At 53.3% G+C, this 17,670-nt stretch overlaps 1 long non-coding RNA gene across 1 annotated transcript; it reads right to left on the reverse strand.

Annotated features, from left to right (window-relative positions):
• Nucleotides 1–8,267: 8,267 nt before the first annotated feature.
• LOC133056382 (uncharacterized) lies at nucleotides 8,268–17,637 on the reverse strand. The gene is made up of 3 exons (XR_009692798.1): nucleotides 17,467–17,637; nucleotides 17,162–17,244; nucleotides 8,268–16,724 (listed from the first exon to the last, which is right to left on the reverse strand). It is a non-coding gene; the product is annotated as an uncharacterized LOC133056382 (long non-coding RNA).
• Between the last annotated feature and the right edge of the window lie 33 nt (nucleotides 17,638–17,670).

The raw sequence follows: 17,670 nt of genomic DNA on the forward strand, positions 1-17,670 counted from the left end.
ATAACAATCAGCTGGCTCCCGGCTTACCTTGCTGACCTCGCCCACCCAATTTTACGGCCAAACTCAGTTAGCATCTAATTATAGATCACTTTTACAATACTGTGTATTAATGAGTAGATTAAAGCGGGTGGTGGGTAGGGGAATTCTTACTGGAGAAGTTTTCCCCTTGGCAGAAAAATGTGGTGAGACCTCCTGTCTTACTTGGGGACTGTGGCTGAGAGAAGGGAGGATCCAAGAGGAATAGTTACTTTCCCCACTTCCCTGACAAAATGTCATTCCTTCACTCCACACACATTTAGAGGCTTTGTGCAGGGAGCCTGGGGACCATATTTGATGTAGCCGCTCTGCTCAGGCCCTCATTCCGGCTTCTGAGACATCTGTGAGCATAAGAATTACTTGGCGGGAGGCTTCCCAAGTGGTAAAAAATCTCTGCCAGTGCAGGAGACATGAGTTCAATCCCTGATCCGGGAAGATATTCCATGCCTCGGGGCAGCTAAACCCACGTGCCATAACTACTGAGCCCACATGCCCTGGAACCCGGGCTCTGCAACAAGAGAAGCCACCACAGTCAGAAACTTGTGCAGCCAACTAGAGAACAGCCCCCACTCTCCACATCTACAGAAAAGCTCACGCAGCCGTGAAGACCCAGCACAGCCAGAAATAAATAGTCAATTTTTTTAAAAAAAGGAATTATTTGGCAAGCAGCTTGTTAGAAAGGCAGATTCTTGAACCCACCCCTGAGGTGCTGATTCAGAGGAGTCTGCATTTTTAGCAAGCCCACCCAGCCTCAGAAATCCAGAGGCAGTGAGGGAACCTCATTTTGAAACAGAATGGCCTGATTGGAAATAAGGTCCACACAAGGAAACAAAAGTCAGAGCTCTGGGTGCCTGGCTGGAAACTGGTCCAGGGTCCTGTGGGACACATAAAAAGCCAAGGTCAGCTGAACCTGGGAGTCTTCACAGAGCCAGTGATGCTGGCGTTGAGCAGGAATTCCCCAGGTGAGCCTGAAGAGCAGTTTGTCCCCATAAAGGGTCATTTTTAACAGGCACTAGTGGTGCGGCTGACAGTCCCCACCAGGGAGATAATCAGCGTCTGCTTTTTGGTTGGGAAAAAAGCGTATAAATAACTTTGAATTGCCTCCTCTATTCCAAGTGACTCTCTGCTTGCTGACCCCCAACCTCAAGGCCCAGCCCCCCAGCCTCTCGCACCCCAGTCTTCTTCCCCCCAGCACGCCGCTCATTCCCACCTCAGGGCCTTCGCCCCCACTGTGGCCCCTGCCTGACATTCCCTTCCCCCTGACGTCACACGGTCAGCTCCTTCACAGCAGCTGTAAGTGCTCCCACTACTGGCCTCAGCCACCCCCAGGCCACGCTGCCCAGCTGCTCTCCTCAACGTCTGCCGCAGCAGTGAATGGCAGGAGGTGCCTCACATGTTAGGTTCCATGTCTGTGACCCCTACTGGCCTCAGAGGACGCTGTGTGCAGGCAGGACGTGGTTGCCGGAAGGGCCTCATCCTGAACTCGAGGAACAGAGAGGACAGGCCAGGAGAAGACAGATGAAGTTCATAAGCTGAGACCCAGCACTCTAGGCAGGTGAGGTTGTGAGCTGGTGGCTCACCCGCTCTGCACATCATTTAGGTATCAAGAGTCCTGTGGGGGAGGGAGGTGGGCAGGGAAGGGAGGGAGCTGGGACGGCCACCCCAGACGCAAGCGAAGCGCTGGAGGCTTGGATGAGAGGAATGGCAGAGAGACAGAGGAAAACGGACAGAATACCTGTGATTTCTCCCCAATTTTGCCTTTGGGCATCCAGAGATGAGATGTGGGGCTCTTCACTGAGATGGGAGATGCTGGCAGAGGACCAGGATGGGGCAGGGTTTGAGTTCAGAGGAGAGAGAAACAAAGACTTTTTTTTAAAAGGACTTGTATCTGTTGTCTGTTTCTGCACAAGGTCTTCCACTCCAAGACCTACCAACTTAGAGCTAGAATCATTTCTTTTGCTCCTGAACCTGCAATTTGGGAAAGGTTATCCCCGCTCCATGCAACATCGGCTAGAGTAGCCCAACTAGAGCTAAAGGATCCGCCCTTTGAGATGGCGCAGTTGCTGCCACCTGGGGGCTGAGCCAGGGCTCGGGGTGGGGAAGGGGTTGGGGCTTAGGTCCTCCACGGGTCTCTTCACAGCTGCTTTGGCTTCCTCACAGCATGGTGGCTGGGTTCCAGGTGAGCCGCCCTTTGCCTTGGAAGTCACGTACCATCACATCTGCCACGGTCACAAGCCTACCGAGCTTTGAGGGGCTGGGAGAGACTGCTGCTGCCTTTTCTGAAAAACACAGCCAGCCACAGTGACAATAATGACAAACGCTTGCGGCACGATTACACCAGGACCTCCCCGTGCACGGGCTCCTCTCACAACAACCCCAAGGAGGCAGCTCCATTACTAACCCGTGTCACACGTGAGGACACAGAGGCCCAGACAGGCGAGGTGACTTGCCCCAGGTGGCACAGTGTCTGAGTCCAGGAGGTTCTGAGCGGAGCTCAGCCTGACTTTTCTGTAGCCTCGGCGCCCAGTGCAGGGCCCGGCTCCAGACCCCGGGGCGCTGGCGCTGGGGGAGATGCTGGAGGCACGGCGGCGTGAGTCCCGTAGTAGACCCTCACGGCCACACTGGGAACCTGGGAACGCTTAGAGGTGGCTGAGGCCTGACCACAGTGCCAAAAGGTGCTGTCTGGTATGAGCTCCCCGGTGGCCCAGCGGCCCTGAGATCCTCCCTGTGAAAGAGCCCCCACGGTCCTGAGCTTCCAAGGCGCTCCTGTCCTGGGGCCCGGCGGGAGGCTCCAGAACATTCCTTACATTCCAGGGCCTTTCTCTAGGAGGAGGCCTCCTTCCCACAGGACAGGACTCTCTGCGAGGGCTGGGAAGCTTGTGTTTCAGGCAGAACAGCTCCGGCTCTCCATGGGGCCTCTGTACCCCCAGCTGTGTGGCTTTGACCCTAGTGTGGCCACTTGGGGTAAGAGAATCTGGTGAGAAAGGCCCACGGCGAGGACCCCTGGGGCGCCTGCGTTCAGGTGGGCTCAGGCACCGGGAGGACAGGGCGGCCTGAGCACCAGCTGGGCTGCTGTCTGTCTGCTCAGTGACATGGTCCGGTTGCTCCCCTCTCCAGGCCTCAGGCTGCCCCACCTTCCACCTGGATTCCCTGCCCAGCGGCAGGAGAAACTACAGGCATAGGAAAGCGGATTGGAGACCCATCAAGTACTGATATTCTGCATCTCCTCTTTTCGAGTCCTCACAATCTCTTAGACGGAAAAGGTATTATCTCCATTTTGCAGATGAAGAAACTGAGGCTTTAAGAGGAGAAGCCATTTGGCTTGATGTCTATTAAGAAACAGAAGCCCTCAGTAGAAATGAACAGAACTTTCCCGAAGCTTCTGTTCAAAACCACATTCTCTCTAGCCTTTTTCTTTCCCCCACCCACCCAGGCCCACCCAATTCCGTGAAATTCTGGAATCCCAAGAGGATCCCCACAGAGCCTCCTCTCAAAACCCCAGAGTAACCAAAGTTTCCAACAGAGAATGCGGCGGTCTTGGTGCGACACCGCCATCTGCTGGCTATGTCCGAGAACTGCAGCTCTGGCTTGACCACTTAGAAGTGCCTGCAGTGGGCTCCGGGACCCTGCCTTCCACGCGTGTACAGTAAGAGCAGAGACAGACAACAAATAAGGAATCAAACGAGTAAGTGAGGTGGTTGCAGATGGGCACAAGTTTTCAGCAAGAAATAAACAGCTTTCTCTGATAGAGCAGCGGCTTTCAAGGCGTGGTCCTGAGATCTGGGGACCCAAAGAGAAATTAATCCTTCCGTTTCATCTTCCCTCCCAAGTGCATGGTGGGGTTTTGCAGGGGCTACCTGGACATGTGATGTTGCAACAGACTGAATGCAGAAGCAGATAGCAGAATCCAAGGCTCGCTCTTCTATTCAGTTCAGTTCAGTTCAGTCGCTCAGTCGTGTCCGACTCTTTGCAACCCCATGAACCACAGCACGCCAGGCCTTCCTGTCCATCACCGACTCCCGGAGTTTACCCAAACTCATGTCCATTGAGTTGGTGATGCCATCCAACTATCTCATCCTCTGTAGATCCCTTCTCCTCCCGCCTTCAATCTTTCCCAGCATCAGGGTCTTTTCAAATGAGTCGGCTCTTCACATCAGGTGGCCAAAGTATTGGAGTTTCAGCTTCAACATCAGTCCTTCCAGTGAACACTCAGGACTGATTTCCTTTAGGGTGGACTGATTGGATCTCCTTGGAGTCCAAGGGACTCTCAAGAGTCTTCTCCAACACCACAGTTCAAAGGCATCAATTCCTCGGCACTCAGCTTTCTTTAGAGTCCAACTCTCACATCCATACATGATCACTGGAAAAACCATAGCCTTGACTAGACGGACCTTTGTTGGCAAAGTAATGTCTCTACTTTTTAATATGCTGTCTAGGTTGGTCATAACTTTCCTTCCAAGGAGTAAGCGTCTTTTAATTTCATGGCTGCAGTCACCATCTGCAGTGATTTTGGAGCCCAAAAAAATAAAGTCTGCCACTGTTTCCCCTGTTTCCCCATCTGTTTGCTATGAAGTGATGGGACCGGATGCCATGATCTTAGTTTTCTGAATGTGAAGCTTTAAGCCAACTTTTTCACTCTCCTCTTTCACTTTCAGCAAGAGGCTCTTTAGTTCTTCTTCACTTTCTACCATAAGGGTGGTGTCTTCTGCATATCTGAGGTTATTGATATTTCTCCCAGCAATCTTGATTCCAGCTTGTGCTTCCTCCAGCCCAGCGTTGCTCATGATGTACTCTGCATATAAGGTAAATAAGCAGGGTGACAATATATAACCTTGATGTACTCCTTTTTCTATTTGGAACCAGTCTGTTGTTCCATGTCCAGTTCTAACTGTTGCTTCCTGACCTGCATACAGATTTCTCAAGAGACAGGTCAGATGGTCTGGTATTCCCATCTCTTTCAGAATTTTCCACAGTTTTTTGCGATCCACAGTCTTTTATTTAGCCAGACATTAAAGAGATTTACCAAAAAATAATAATGCTATCTTTTTTTGAAATTTATTTTTCATGAAGAATGTTATTTACATAAGCATGCAGTGTTTATTTTTATTGTCATTTTTTTCAATGAATTAATAAGTCCTTTTAAAGTCTCAGTTTTCATTTCTGTTATGGTAATGAATTGGATAAACAAGGCTCTAAAACATCTCAGTTCTGACTTCTAATATGGTCAACTCCATGCCAATTTCCGTCTCCTCCTTTTCTCCTGGTGAGGTAGTCCTTGTCCTTGGAGAGCTGAGCACAGCCGCCTCGCCTGGGCTGTAAGCCCTGCAAAGGCAGGCCAGTGCCTGTCTGCCTGTCTGCCCTGGGCACTCCATGTGGCACTTCACACAGAGTAGGGATAAGAAGCTGTTTTATTTTTATTGGGGTATAATTGATTTACAGTGCTGTATTAGTTTCTGCTATACAACAAAGTGAATCTGTTATACAAGCATCCACTCTTTTTTAGATTGTTTTCCTGTGTAGTTCATTACAGAGTATTGAGTAGAGTTCCCTGTGCTATATAGTAGGTCCTTACTGGTTATCTTTCTACATATAGTACTGTGTATATTTCAATCTTAACCTCCCAATTTATTCCTCCTCCCCTTCCCCCTTGATAATCATAAGTTTTTTTTCCTATATCTGTGGTGCTATATTTCTCTTTCGTAAAGTTCATTGGTACCATTTTTTAATATTCTACATATAAGCCGTAGCGTATGATATTTGTCTTTGTCTGACTGACTTCACTCAGTATGACAATCTCTAGGCCCATTCATGTTGCGCACATGGCATTAGTTCATTCTTTTTATGGCTGAGTAATAGTCCATTTTTTAAAAGACACTTACTCCTTGGAAGGAACGTTATGACCAACCTAGACAGCATATTAAAAAGTAGAGACATTACTTTGCCAACAAAGGTCCATCTAGTCAAGGCTATGGTTTTTCCCCAGTGATCATGTATGGATGTGAGAGTTGGACTATAAGGAAAGCTGAGCACAGAAGAATTGATGCTTTTGAACTGTGGTGTTGGAGAAGACTCTTGAGAGTCCTTTGGACTGCAAAGAGATCCAACCACTCCATACTAAAGGAAATCAGTCCTGGGTGTTCATTGAAAGGACTGATGTTGAAGCTGAAACTCCAGTATTTTGGCCACCTATTGTGAAGAGCTGACTCATTTGAAAAGACCCTGATGTTGGGAAAGATTGAGGGCAGGAGGAGAAGGGGACAACAGAGGATGAGATGGTTGGATTGCATCACTGACTCAATGGACATGAATTTGGGTAAACTCTGGGAGTTGGTGATGGACAGGGAGGCTTGGAGTGCTGCGGTTCATGGGGTCGCAAAGAGTCGGACACGACTGAACGACTGAACTGAACTGAATATTCCATTTTACATAAGTGCCACATCTTCTTTCTTCTTCTGTCGATGGACATTTAAGTTGCTTCCATGTCCTAGCTATTGTAAATAGTGCCACTGTGAACATTGGGATGCGTGTATCTTTTTGAGTTACAGTTTTCTCCAAATATATGCCCAGGAGTGGGATTGCTGGATGATATGGTAATTCTGTTTTTAGTTTTTTAAGGAATCTCTATACTGTTCTCCATAGTGGTTGCATCAGTTTACATTCCCATCAACAGTGAAAGGTTTTTCTTTTCTCCATGTTCTCTCCAGCATTTATTATTTGTAGATTTTTTTACGATGGCCATTATGACCCGTCCCTGGAGAAGGAAATGGCAGCCCACTCCAGTATTCTTGCCTGGAGAACCCCATGGACAGAGGAGTCTGGCAGGCTACAGTCCATGGTGTCGCAAGAGTCGGACACAGCTTAGCAACTAAACCACCACCACCATTCTGACCTGTGTGAGGTGATAACTCACTGTAGTTTTGATTTGCATTTGTATAACAATTAGTGATATTGAGCATATTTTCACGTGAGTTCTGGTCATCAGAAGATGTTGAATGAATGAAATGGGGAACAAGTTGCGACCGAGCAGTGCCCAAGTGGACTGAAGGGTGACCTTTTACCATATAGTAGGAGTATACAAGGGCCCTAGGACCAAAATATTTGAGAACAGAAATGACAGAATCACTGTGGATGTGATGGTCAGGGGAGGTGTCTCTGAGGAGGTGACATTCAGCTGAGACCTGAGGGCCCCAAAGAAGGGCCCTCAGCCATGCAAAAAGGAAAAGCCAGTGCAAAAGTCTACAGGACAGAATAAGAGTTGCCTTAGAGAAGCAGCAAGTTGGGTAGCCTGGCATCCCCGAGAGGAGGGCTGTGCCTGGTATTCAGGGTGGACTCAGTCAATGGTTTCCAGGTGAAGAGAGGGAGAGCAGGAAAGAGACTGAAGTTGAGAAGAGACACGGGTTTTCTCTGACATGCTGTCCTAGACAAAAGTAATGCTATCTTAAAAATACAGCAGCAGGGACTGCCCTGGTGGTCCAGTGGCCGAGACTCTGCACTCCCAATGCAGCAGGCCTGGGCTCAGTCCCTGGTCAGGGGACTAGATCCTGCACACTGCAGCTAAAGAGCCCATATGCCGCAGCTAAGACCTGGTGCAGCCAAATAAAGCCATTTCCTTCTCCAAAACAAACAGATAATAAATACTGAAACATCGAGCACTGGACTTCCCTGGTGGCTCAGTGGTACAGAATCTGCCTGCCAATGCAGGAGATGCAGGCTCAATCCCTGGGTCGGGAAGATCCACTCGAGAAGGAAATGGCAGCTCACTCCAGTATTCTTGCCTGGAGAATCCCACAAGCAGAGGAGTCTGGCGGGCTACAGTCCATGGGGTCACAAAAGAGTTGGACATGACTTAGTGACTAAATAACAGCAAATAGTGATGATGCTTGCAACATCAAGTAACAGTGTGAATGTACTTGATACCACTGTACTGTATACCTAAAAATGGTTAGGATGGGAAACTTTGTTAATGTGTATTTTCCCACAATTACAAATGAAATCTATATTGTATTGACTTTTAAGGTCATGGTTTTGAGAGAAGGCTGGCAGAGTCCACTCTGGTGCCAGGAAAATGCCACTGGCTCTCCATCCCCACAAATTACGCACCCCTCTGCCTCTTAAGCCACAGTGATCCTCTGCGTGTGAATTAGTTTTTAATATCAAAATGGTCTTTTCAACAAAAGAAGCTGCATTTATAGGTGAAAGGAAAAGGCCAAGTTCACACTTCATTCCTGGATACACATAAAAGTATGTTTAATCAACAGCAGAATTTCTGTCCCCACAGTTAGCATCCCCGGGAGGCAGTAACATGAAAAGTGCCCTCTCTGGTCTGTTCAAGCAAAACAGTGGGTTCCCTGGGTAGATGCTCAAGAGGGCCTTTGGGGTCTTTTGTGGGGATGGGACCAGTCCCCCCCAGGGAATCCCCGCAGCTCAATATGTGCAATATCAATATCTACACAAGCACAGCCCCCCAGCAGGGACCACCATGGCCTCTCCCTCCACACTGGCTGTTAAAGGATTGAGTCGCCTCTTCCAGCTGGGACGCCAGTTCCCGGGCTCCTGAGATACAGCTCCTAGCGAGCTTGATGCTCAGAGGAGTCCAGGCCAGAGTGAGCATCGGCAGGCTGGGCTCAGGGGTGAAGAATAGAGTTGCCTTCCTGGGCTTGGCTTCCTCTGGTAGTAAGTCAAGGACACACACACACACACACACACACACACTCACACACAGAATCCCAGAATCCCACCACTATCCTCAGTCTCAAAGGTGGCCTACCCCCAATCCTTCTGTCTCCAGAAGGTTCATTACCCACCAAGATGCATTTTTCCCTCCCTGGGACCAGCTTCTTAGAAGCTTCCTCCAAGCCTGCATGCCCCCTTGCAGCCACACAGGACTAACGGGGTCCCTCTCCAGCGAGATTCTCCTGTGGACTTCCAGCCCCGGGACCACGTACCCTCAGGTCTTCCCCCAGACCAGCATGACCATTCCAGGGGCTTGGGACGACATGCTTTTAAGGCTGTTCCTCCAACCTGTTGTTGTCCCCTCAGCCAGGCCCCTGCCTGGCAGGAACATGGCCCTCTTTATTTATCTTAAGATGGATCTGAGGATCCGCCACCTTTCCAGAAGTTCTAACCAGTTTTCTAAAATTTGGCCAGAACATGTTATCAGCTCCTCAGAATTCCACCTAGGCTGAAACAGTCACGTCATCAGCCTAGAACTCAAATCTAACATCTCCCCTCCTCAGATCACATCCACAACCACCCCCACCCCCCCACCATTGCCCTTAGGATAAACCTCCTGGCAACACCATCTGGTATGTGTCCATTTCCCCCTCAGTCTCCTGCTTCGTCCCCTACGACCCTTCCAGAACTTCTTCAGTCGTCTCTGACCCCCAGAACTCTGTCCGCCATTCTTGCCACCACACTCTGCCCAGCCGGGGGTCCACTTAGATGCCTTGCTCTTCAGAAAATCTACTGGTGGCCCACAGCCCACTCTACCCCACACCACTCGATACGCTAGCATTAAAGCTCCTGAAGGCTTGTATCATATTTAATCACCACCCATCCCTGGTGCCTAGAACTGCCCCTGGCACGCAGCAGGTGTTTCTCATCCTTTGCCTCCTGGGCACTTCCACAGGCCCATCACCCCTATCATGGTGCCCACCTCACTGCATTACCTGTTTTATTTCTCTGTCTCCTCCACCAAGTTAGTCAAGAACTATGGAAAAGCCTGTGTGTGGTCCAAGACCCAGAGCAGTGCTGGGCACACAGTAGTTCCTCAGCATCGTCAGGTCTTTGCAGTTTAATATAAAGGCCCCTGAAACTCCAGTACTTGGGCCACCTCATGTGAAGAGTTGACTCTGGAAAACACCCTGATGCTGGGAGGGATTGGGGGCAGGAGGAGAAGGGGACGACAGAGGATGAGATGGTTGGATGGCATCACCGACTCGATGGGCATGGGTTTGGGTAGACTCCGGGAATTGGTGATGGACAGGGAGGCCTGGCGTGCTGCGATTCATGGGGTCGCAAAGAGTCGGACACGAATGAGCGACGGGACTGAACTGAACTGAAAGAGGCCCCAGAATGGGAAATGTTTCCAGTGAAATGAAGCGAGGCGGCCACTAGAGGGCAGCAGGCACGTGCTTCCTCCGTTCAGGCTCCCCCCTCATCCCAGGTTCTGATGTGTCCTCCTCTCTCCTCCCCTTTGCAGCTCAGGCCCCTGGATCACCCTGCAGACCTCACCAGCGGCTCCACGAGTTTAGCTCTGAGTCTCTGACTTTCAGAGAGGCCCTCAACCCCACAACAGTATTCAGTGACCCAAGCAAGCTGCCCATAAGGCCTCCAGGCAGGACTGCCCCTGCCCCTGAGCTGATCCAGTCCTCCAGGCCCTGCTATAAGCTGTCCTGTCCCACAGACCCTGACTACCAGACCAAATCAGCAAAACAGCCCCTCTTCTCATCCCCCCTCCCCGGCCTCATGGTTTCCCCTCTTACACCCACCTAGAAACCCCCGGATTCTAGCTTCTCCTCTCTGTTCCCAGAGGAGCCTCCCCAGGCCTGAAGAGATGCAGACTCCCTTCCAGCCACATTCTGGTCCTCCCAGGGCAGCTAAATTGCACAAGTTAGAAAGATGAGCTAATTTACACCAAGGTGTCAATGGGTGATGGATTTATAACCCATCTGACTATTTCAGTTTAAAGTTTTATGTTTTAAGGCTTCCAAACTCTGAAGTCCCCAGATCCAGGACTCTAGGCTCTCCCCTGGTGACTGATGATTCCAATTACAATGGCATCTCCTCTCTACACACTAGACAGGCCTTTGGCGGGGTGGGGGCTACAAAAGCTGCATGCACTAATACAACTATCAGGCTATTGTTTAAAAGAACCAGAATCCGAATGCAAATTATAAGGGGTTAATAGGCTATGTCTAGCAGCCAAAATCTTGGAAGGCTGACTATGCTTCTGACCACCCCCCACCACCCCACCCACCCCACAGCAGACACCACTCCTCCATTCGGCCTAAGCCACAGCCCAGCCTCGACATCTCCTTTTGAGCATCGAGGTCTTTCCTGACTTCAGCTGGCTCTTCCCCAGAGCCATCACCACAGCCCACACGACTAGCTCTGCCTCTCCCCTGTTAGTCAAGTCCCAGCCATGCCGACATCCAAGCTGTTAATAGTAATAGTGACGAGGAGTGTTAGACCTGTTGTTAGTCAGAAAGAAATCCACAAGCCGTTAGTTTCTGCTGAAAGGAACAGATCAGGAGGGCAGGAGTTAGTCAGGTGAAGGAGAGGTTAATAGCAGGTCAGAGCCAGGCCAGGAGCCTGGAGCCCCCCCAGTGGGCAGGGCTGGCTGTTAATGGTCAGCCCCTGGGGCAGCCAGGGCAAGGCAGGGATTAGCTGGGTGAGAGCAGGAGTTAGTGCAGAGGAGCCAGAGATTAGCCCAAAGAGACCAAGGTGCCTACTGGAGGTGAGGCATAAAATCACCCCCAGGTGTGGCCCTGGCTTAGCGGCTGGCGGGCTCTGGGGTAGACAGGCTGGGGTAGGGACGTGGGGGTGAAAAGAACAAGGAGCCAGGGGTTAATTTCTGAGTGGTCCAAGGCCTGCAGGGCCCTGTGGACACCTGGGGTTCATTGGTTGCTTCCCACTTTCTCCCGCAAACCCCCTACCCAAGATCTGCTTTCTTCTCAAACTTCAGATCTGCTGTTTTCTCAAACTTCCCAGTGTGGACTGCCCTTCTCAAAGGCAACTGTAGGGGAAATGGACCACACCTACTTCTGGCGTGGTAAACCGGCATCTCGCAGCTCAAGGGATGGGGGGAAGGGCCCCTCTAGCCAACTTCCTGTCGTATGAACGGCCCCTCTCACTCATCTCTTTAGTCATTCCCCCTCACCGCCTTGTGATAAGGCAGAAATCCCCCTCTCACTGACTAACGGTGTAACAAATATCCCTCTTTCCATTCTTCAAATATAGGAAATACCCCCTTTTGTCTAACTTCCGGTACCAAATGCTGTCCTTAGTGATTTCCACCGAGGTTAAGACCCTTTTAGTGACTTCCAATGCGGAGGAAGTCTCCCTTACTGACTTCCGGCGTGGGACACGCCCCTTTACTAACTCCCTTGAGGGACACGCCCCCTTTGTTGACTTCCTGCGCAGGACACGCCCCTCAGTGGCGCCCCGCCTCTATCAGCCACTTGCCCAGTGAGAAACATCTACCCCCACTTCACTCCGAAGAAGGACCCAGAGGCTCCTTCTCTCCGCTCCCTTGGCTGGAAGGAGACCGGCAGGTCTCCACCCTCACACCGCAGAGGTTGCCCTGCCCCGGCCAACTCCCAGTGGCCCCCAGACTCTGTGCAGAGAGATGCTTTGCTCACAGGCCAGCCTCCCTCCAGAACCGCAGGGGCACTTCTTCCTCCGGGCCTTCACCCCCCTCAGACCTGACCCAGGGGACTCTGAACTCACAGCCAATCGGGGCAGCAAAGTGGAGCATCTGTCTGCAGGACCAGCCTAGGACGTCTGCTTGCCAAAAGGAGGGGGTAACTAGCCCCCAAGGGGGCCCAGAGCTCGGCAGGGCTGGGGTTAGTAAGAAGAGAAAACAGGGTTAGTAGGGGCTGGGTTAGTAAGTCAGAGCGCAGCACCAGCGGACAGGGGCACCTCAGCAGACACACACGGACGGGAGTCGCTAGGAGAAAAGGAGGAACACACTCGGGTCCGTTAGTTTGTTAGGGGGGGTGGTCGGGGTGCAGTTGAGGCCCCCCCGCCCCGGGGTTAGACGGGTTAGTAATTGAACGAAAGAACTGCCTATGGGAAAAAGCTGAGGAGAGGAAGAGTGTGGGGAAAGACACAGTTAAGGGTTCAAAGCAAGTGTCTGGCCCCAGGCAGAGGGGTCTGTGTGCAAACCACCTAGAGGGACCAGGGCCTGCCAGGGGACCCGATGGGTCCGGTTTTGTGGGCCTCCCACCCCCACCTCGCATAAATGTGGATTAAGTATCTGCCATGTGTCAAGAACTCTATCCTCCTGGGAGGTGGCCTCCCATTCCACTGCCAAGGAAACGGACTTAGAGAGGTGGGGTGACTGACTCTCCAAGTCCCGCCCCCCCGCCCCGGCAGGAAGCGGCAGAGTTGGCAAGTCCTGTTTGCGCGCCCGGTCCTGGAATGTGGGTCTGCACAGAGATCCCAGGCCACGGGCAGGGCCTTCCGGAGCCTCGTCTGCCCCCACATCCCCACCCCTGGGAAGGCCCATGAGCTGCGAGGTTAGTAGGGTCTGGCTGCGGGGGGGTTAGTAGGGCATGCTCGGGCCTGGTTAGTGGGTTAGTCGGTTGGCAGAAGGCCAGGCACCTCGCTACACGCCACAGCGTCCCGGCCGAGCCCTGGGTTAGTAGGTTAATCCCACCATGCAACACTGCCCCAGCCGCATCTCCAGAGGCCGCCCGCCCCCACCAGCCAGGGAACCGGGCCTGACCAGGGCAGGGGGTCTGCCGCCAGTGCCTCAGCCCCGCCCCCAGGATCAACTGTCCACTTGGACCCTGCCCAGAAGAATCTGCTTCTCAGCGGCGGGTCTCAGGGCCCCTCCCCCAGCCACTTCAGATCCCCCAGAAATGGACGCCGCTGGTGCTGGCTGGAAAGACCCCCTGCCTGGTGCCGGTCACCCCTTCCCAGAAGGCTGGATCCTGTCACACTCAGGCACACACACACACGCACATACCAGCATCTTCTCACAAAAGGTCTGATACCCCAGAGTCACCGGCTCCAGTGGACAGCTCCTCCGCCCCCGACTGCCAGGCATCTGGCTACCCCAACCGCTGGCCGACCCTTCCCCCAAACGCTCTTGCCATGTAGAGCTTCCCTGACTCCTGCAGCTGAGTTCAGACTTGCCGGCCCCAGGGAAAGAGCTGCCTTCCCACCACTGCTCCCCGGCACCTGAGTGTGCCCTGGTTTTGTCATCTCCTATCACTGTTTTCATTCTCCCACAGAAACCCCAGCCTAGACTCTGCAGTTCTAAATCATGCTCCGTAAGAAAAGGGTTTTGTTGACAGTAAAGCTTGGGGGAAAATACTTAGTCCTCTGTCTGTCCTTGAGTATTCACAATTCCCATCAGCACTTTTAAAGGCTCTGATAAGTCCTGCACTACAGAAACCTACTGAGTTTTAATTTCTTTTTTTTTTAAAGAGCAATGACATCTCTTAGAACTTACTTTGGGAATCTCTTACCTAATTTCCCTTGGAAAACTCCCAGCTAAGCCACATTTTTCTCATCCTCCCAAGGTCCTGATTGGTTCAGCCTCCCTGGGAAGCCTTTCCAGCCTACTCTGGGGTCTCCCTCCCACCACCCAAGCCCTCAGAACCTGTGCCTCAGGAGACTGTTTTCTGCCCCATCCTCTCATTCTCTGGGTGGACTGGTTTTCTCCCCCTTGACATGGCTGTGAGATCCTGCAGGCTTGAATCATGGCTATATCGGCACTTATATCCCCCTCAAATGAGTAGCACAGGGAAGGACTCACAGTAGGTGCTCAATTCTGATAAGAAGGGTAGATATTAAACTCCCCAGGAAGCATTCAGAGCTACTGTGGAGGCCATGCCATGCAGTAGATCCTTGATCTGATTAGAGAGGGATATTAAAGATATAAGAGGGGAGGACTTCCCTGACAGTCCAGAGGTTAAGACTCTGCACTCTCAACACCAGGAGCACAGGTTCGACCCCTGGTCCAAGAACGAAGATCCAACATGCCACCCCACACAGCCAAAAACAAACAAAAAGATACAGTTGGGGAAGCACTGGTCAGAAATGCCTCTGGATCAAAGATGCAGAGTTTACAGTCCAGGGTGTCCAAAAGAGAGAAGCCCTAAATCCAAACTCCCAGACGGACGGGAGTATTTATTGAGCACCTACTAAGAGTCAGGCGCTGTGCCAGTCGTGAGATCTCACTGACTTCTCCCTGTGCCGCGGTCCCCGGGGAAGCAGATGGCTCCTGCTTCAGAGTGGCAATCGGACTCAAAGGGGTGAGGTGACTTGCCCAAGGTTGCACCTCAGAGCGTAGCCCTCAGGCTCCAAAGCCCAAGCTCTTCACAGGACCCTTTTCTCCCCGGGGGGGGCTCCTCTTCACTGCTCTGGGTTCGGCCAGTTCCGTGTCTCTCCAAGGCTCCCAGGGCCACCCTCGCACAGGACCTGCCACACTGCTTCTGCTTCCCATGCCTCTGCTTCTCCTTCCCGTCCCCATCGGGGGTGGGAATTCTAAAGGGGAGATGACGCCAGCTTCCAGGTTTGTGGTGACCACCTGCTATGGACTGAATTGCATCTCCCTCCATATTCACAGCCCTGATGTGACTCTATTTGGAGGAAGGGCTTTGGCTTAGGTAATTAAGGCTAAATGAGGTCACAGGGATGAGGCCCTAACCCCATAGGACCAGTGCCCTTACAGGAAAAGGAAGAGATGCCTGATATCTATTTCTCTCCTCTCTCTCTCACACTCTCTCTCTCTCTGCATATGCGCAGAGAGAAGGCCATGTGAGAACACAGCAAGAAGATTCTATCTGCCAGCCAAGGAGGTAGGCCTCACCACAAACCATCCCTGCCACCTTGGTCTTGGACTTCCAGCCTCCAAAACTATAAGAAAATACATTTCTGCAGTTCAGCCATCCAGGGGTGGAGTTCTGTTATGGCAGCGCCCCTTCCTGCCCCAGGAAAAGGACGTCAGGCTCTTGAGCTTCTCCACAGAAGGCCATGGCCACCCTCCTGCAAGCACTGAGGCCAGCCTCTCGGGGCGACTGGAGAAGGGGAGGGCGTGTGAGTGAGCCCACAGCCCAGTGATGGGGAAGCCGCACTTGTGTGCAGCCTGCCCTGCCCGTCTCTGCTTCCCAGGGATGGGGGCGACCAGGAGCAGGGGTCTGAGACTGGGCTAGGGTGAGGCTGATTCCGGACTGTTCCCTTTGGATGTCAGGAGCCAGGCCCAGGGTCTGTCTCCTTCTCACAAGCCCCCCTGGCCGGGGTCTTCTCCTCTCTTGGAAACCCTCTCCTTTCAGGATAACCCCTCCCAGAGCTCCACAGCATTAGGGGAAGGCCCAAGCTCCCCCCGAGGCCTAGACTGCCTCCTCCTGGTGACCATCAGGGAGAGAAGCCAGGAAGAAGAACCCCAGAAGCCCCCAGAGAAATGAGAATCACTCACACGCAAAGGGCACAAAACAGGCCCCAGCCCACTGACTCCCGAGCCGCGTCCACCCTCCAGCCTGCGGGCAGCTCGTCCCTGACAGCCCACCCGCAGGTCCCTGCCCCTGTCCTGTAGGTCCTGTGAGACCCAGCCTCAGGGAGGGTGTGGTCAGTGGGGCCTGGGCCCAGGCCGAGATCCGCCCGGTCACCAGCAGGGATGGGAGGAGCAGTGAGGTCCTCACGGGCTCAGAAAAGGCCCCCAGTCCTGGACGGGTGTGGGACAGGTAGGCAGGTCCAGGCAGATGCAGAGGGGATGGACAGTGGGCTGCCAGCCTCCCTCACGCTCCGCCAGAGCCGGGTCCTGTCCTCAGCCGAGCACCAACCAGGAGGGGCCTTTATCCAGGGGAGGCTTCAGAAGTTAGGAAGGATGAGATCTTCGGGGAGCTGTCCAGGGTTCCAGAAAACCAGCGAAGACTGCTGGCCAGAGTCCAGGCTCCCGTGGGCTCCAGGAGGACAGCGGGCCAGGAGTCCTAGAGACACAGCCGGGGCAGCGCCACCTGAAGGGGGCACAGCAAGTGAGGAGGAGGGCCCGGCCTCCACCCGAGGCCAACCCACACCCGGGGGGGACACCCTCAGAGACCCCCATCTCCCTCCTGTGCCGCCAACGCTGAGACAGGGGAGGGCGGGTGCCTTGGATGCTAGTAACACATAGAGATGGCGCCCCGCCTTGCCAGGGCCAGCACGGGGGTATGGAAGCAACAGAGAGAGCTCAGAGCCCACCCTGTGGGCATCACAGGTGGATGAGAAGCAAGGGTCCAGGTGGGCAGAAAGGGCCTTCAGAGTCCTCGGGAGGCTCGGCTTCCCTTTAGACATTCCCGCTGGGGGAGGGGGTCTCTGCACCACCCTTCCCCGGCACACACACACACGCACATGCACTCCTCCCAGGACGGGGAGCTCATTCCCTCACGGGGACGGTGATAAAGCACGTTCTTACACGAAAATCTGAGAGGGCAGGACCACATCTCATGTTGGCCTCCGAATCCTCCGCTTATCTGGGAGAAGGCGCTCGGTCCCCGTCTGCGCTGAACGAAGGCACGTGCTGAAATCTGTGCCGTGGGCCTGCCCGCCGTGGTCGTGATTCCGTCCCACCACCTCCACCAAGGCCCCATGCAACAAGCCTTTCAGCCCCCCAGCTCCCGGCAGGAGCGTTTGGGCCGGGCCTGGGTACCCGGGGAAGGGCCCAGGTGGGGGAAACGAAACTCAATGGAGCGCCCTCCCCCACCCCCTACCCAGGCTTACCAGACAGTGTCCTGATCCCAGCTCCTGCCCCACGGAGACCCCCACAGGCCCAGCCTGGAAGACAAAAGAGCCAACCGCGACACAGGCGAAAACCGCACCCGGGCCCCCTCCCCAGCCCGGGCCAGACCTCTCTGCTCAGGAGACAGCCCCGGCCGGAGGCGGGGAGGCTGGGCCCAGGCGCACCACCCCCACCTCCCTTCCTCC

Source organism: Dama dama, chromosome 5 (genome assembly GCF_033118175.1).
Source record: "Dama dama isolate Ldn47 chromosome 5, ASM3311817v1, whole genome shotgun sequence".
In the NCBI taxonomy this organism is placed as follows: Eukaryota; Metazoa; Chordata; class Mammalia; order Artiodactyla; family Cervidae; genus Dama; species Dama dama.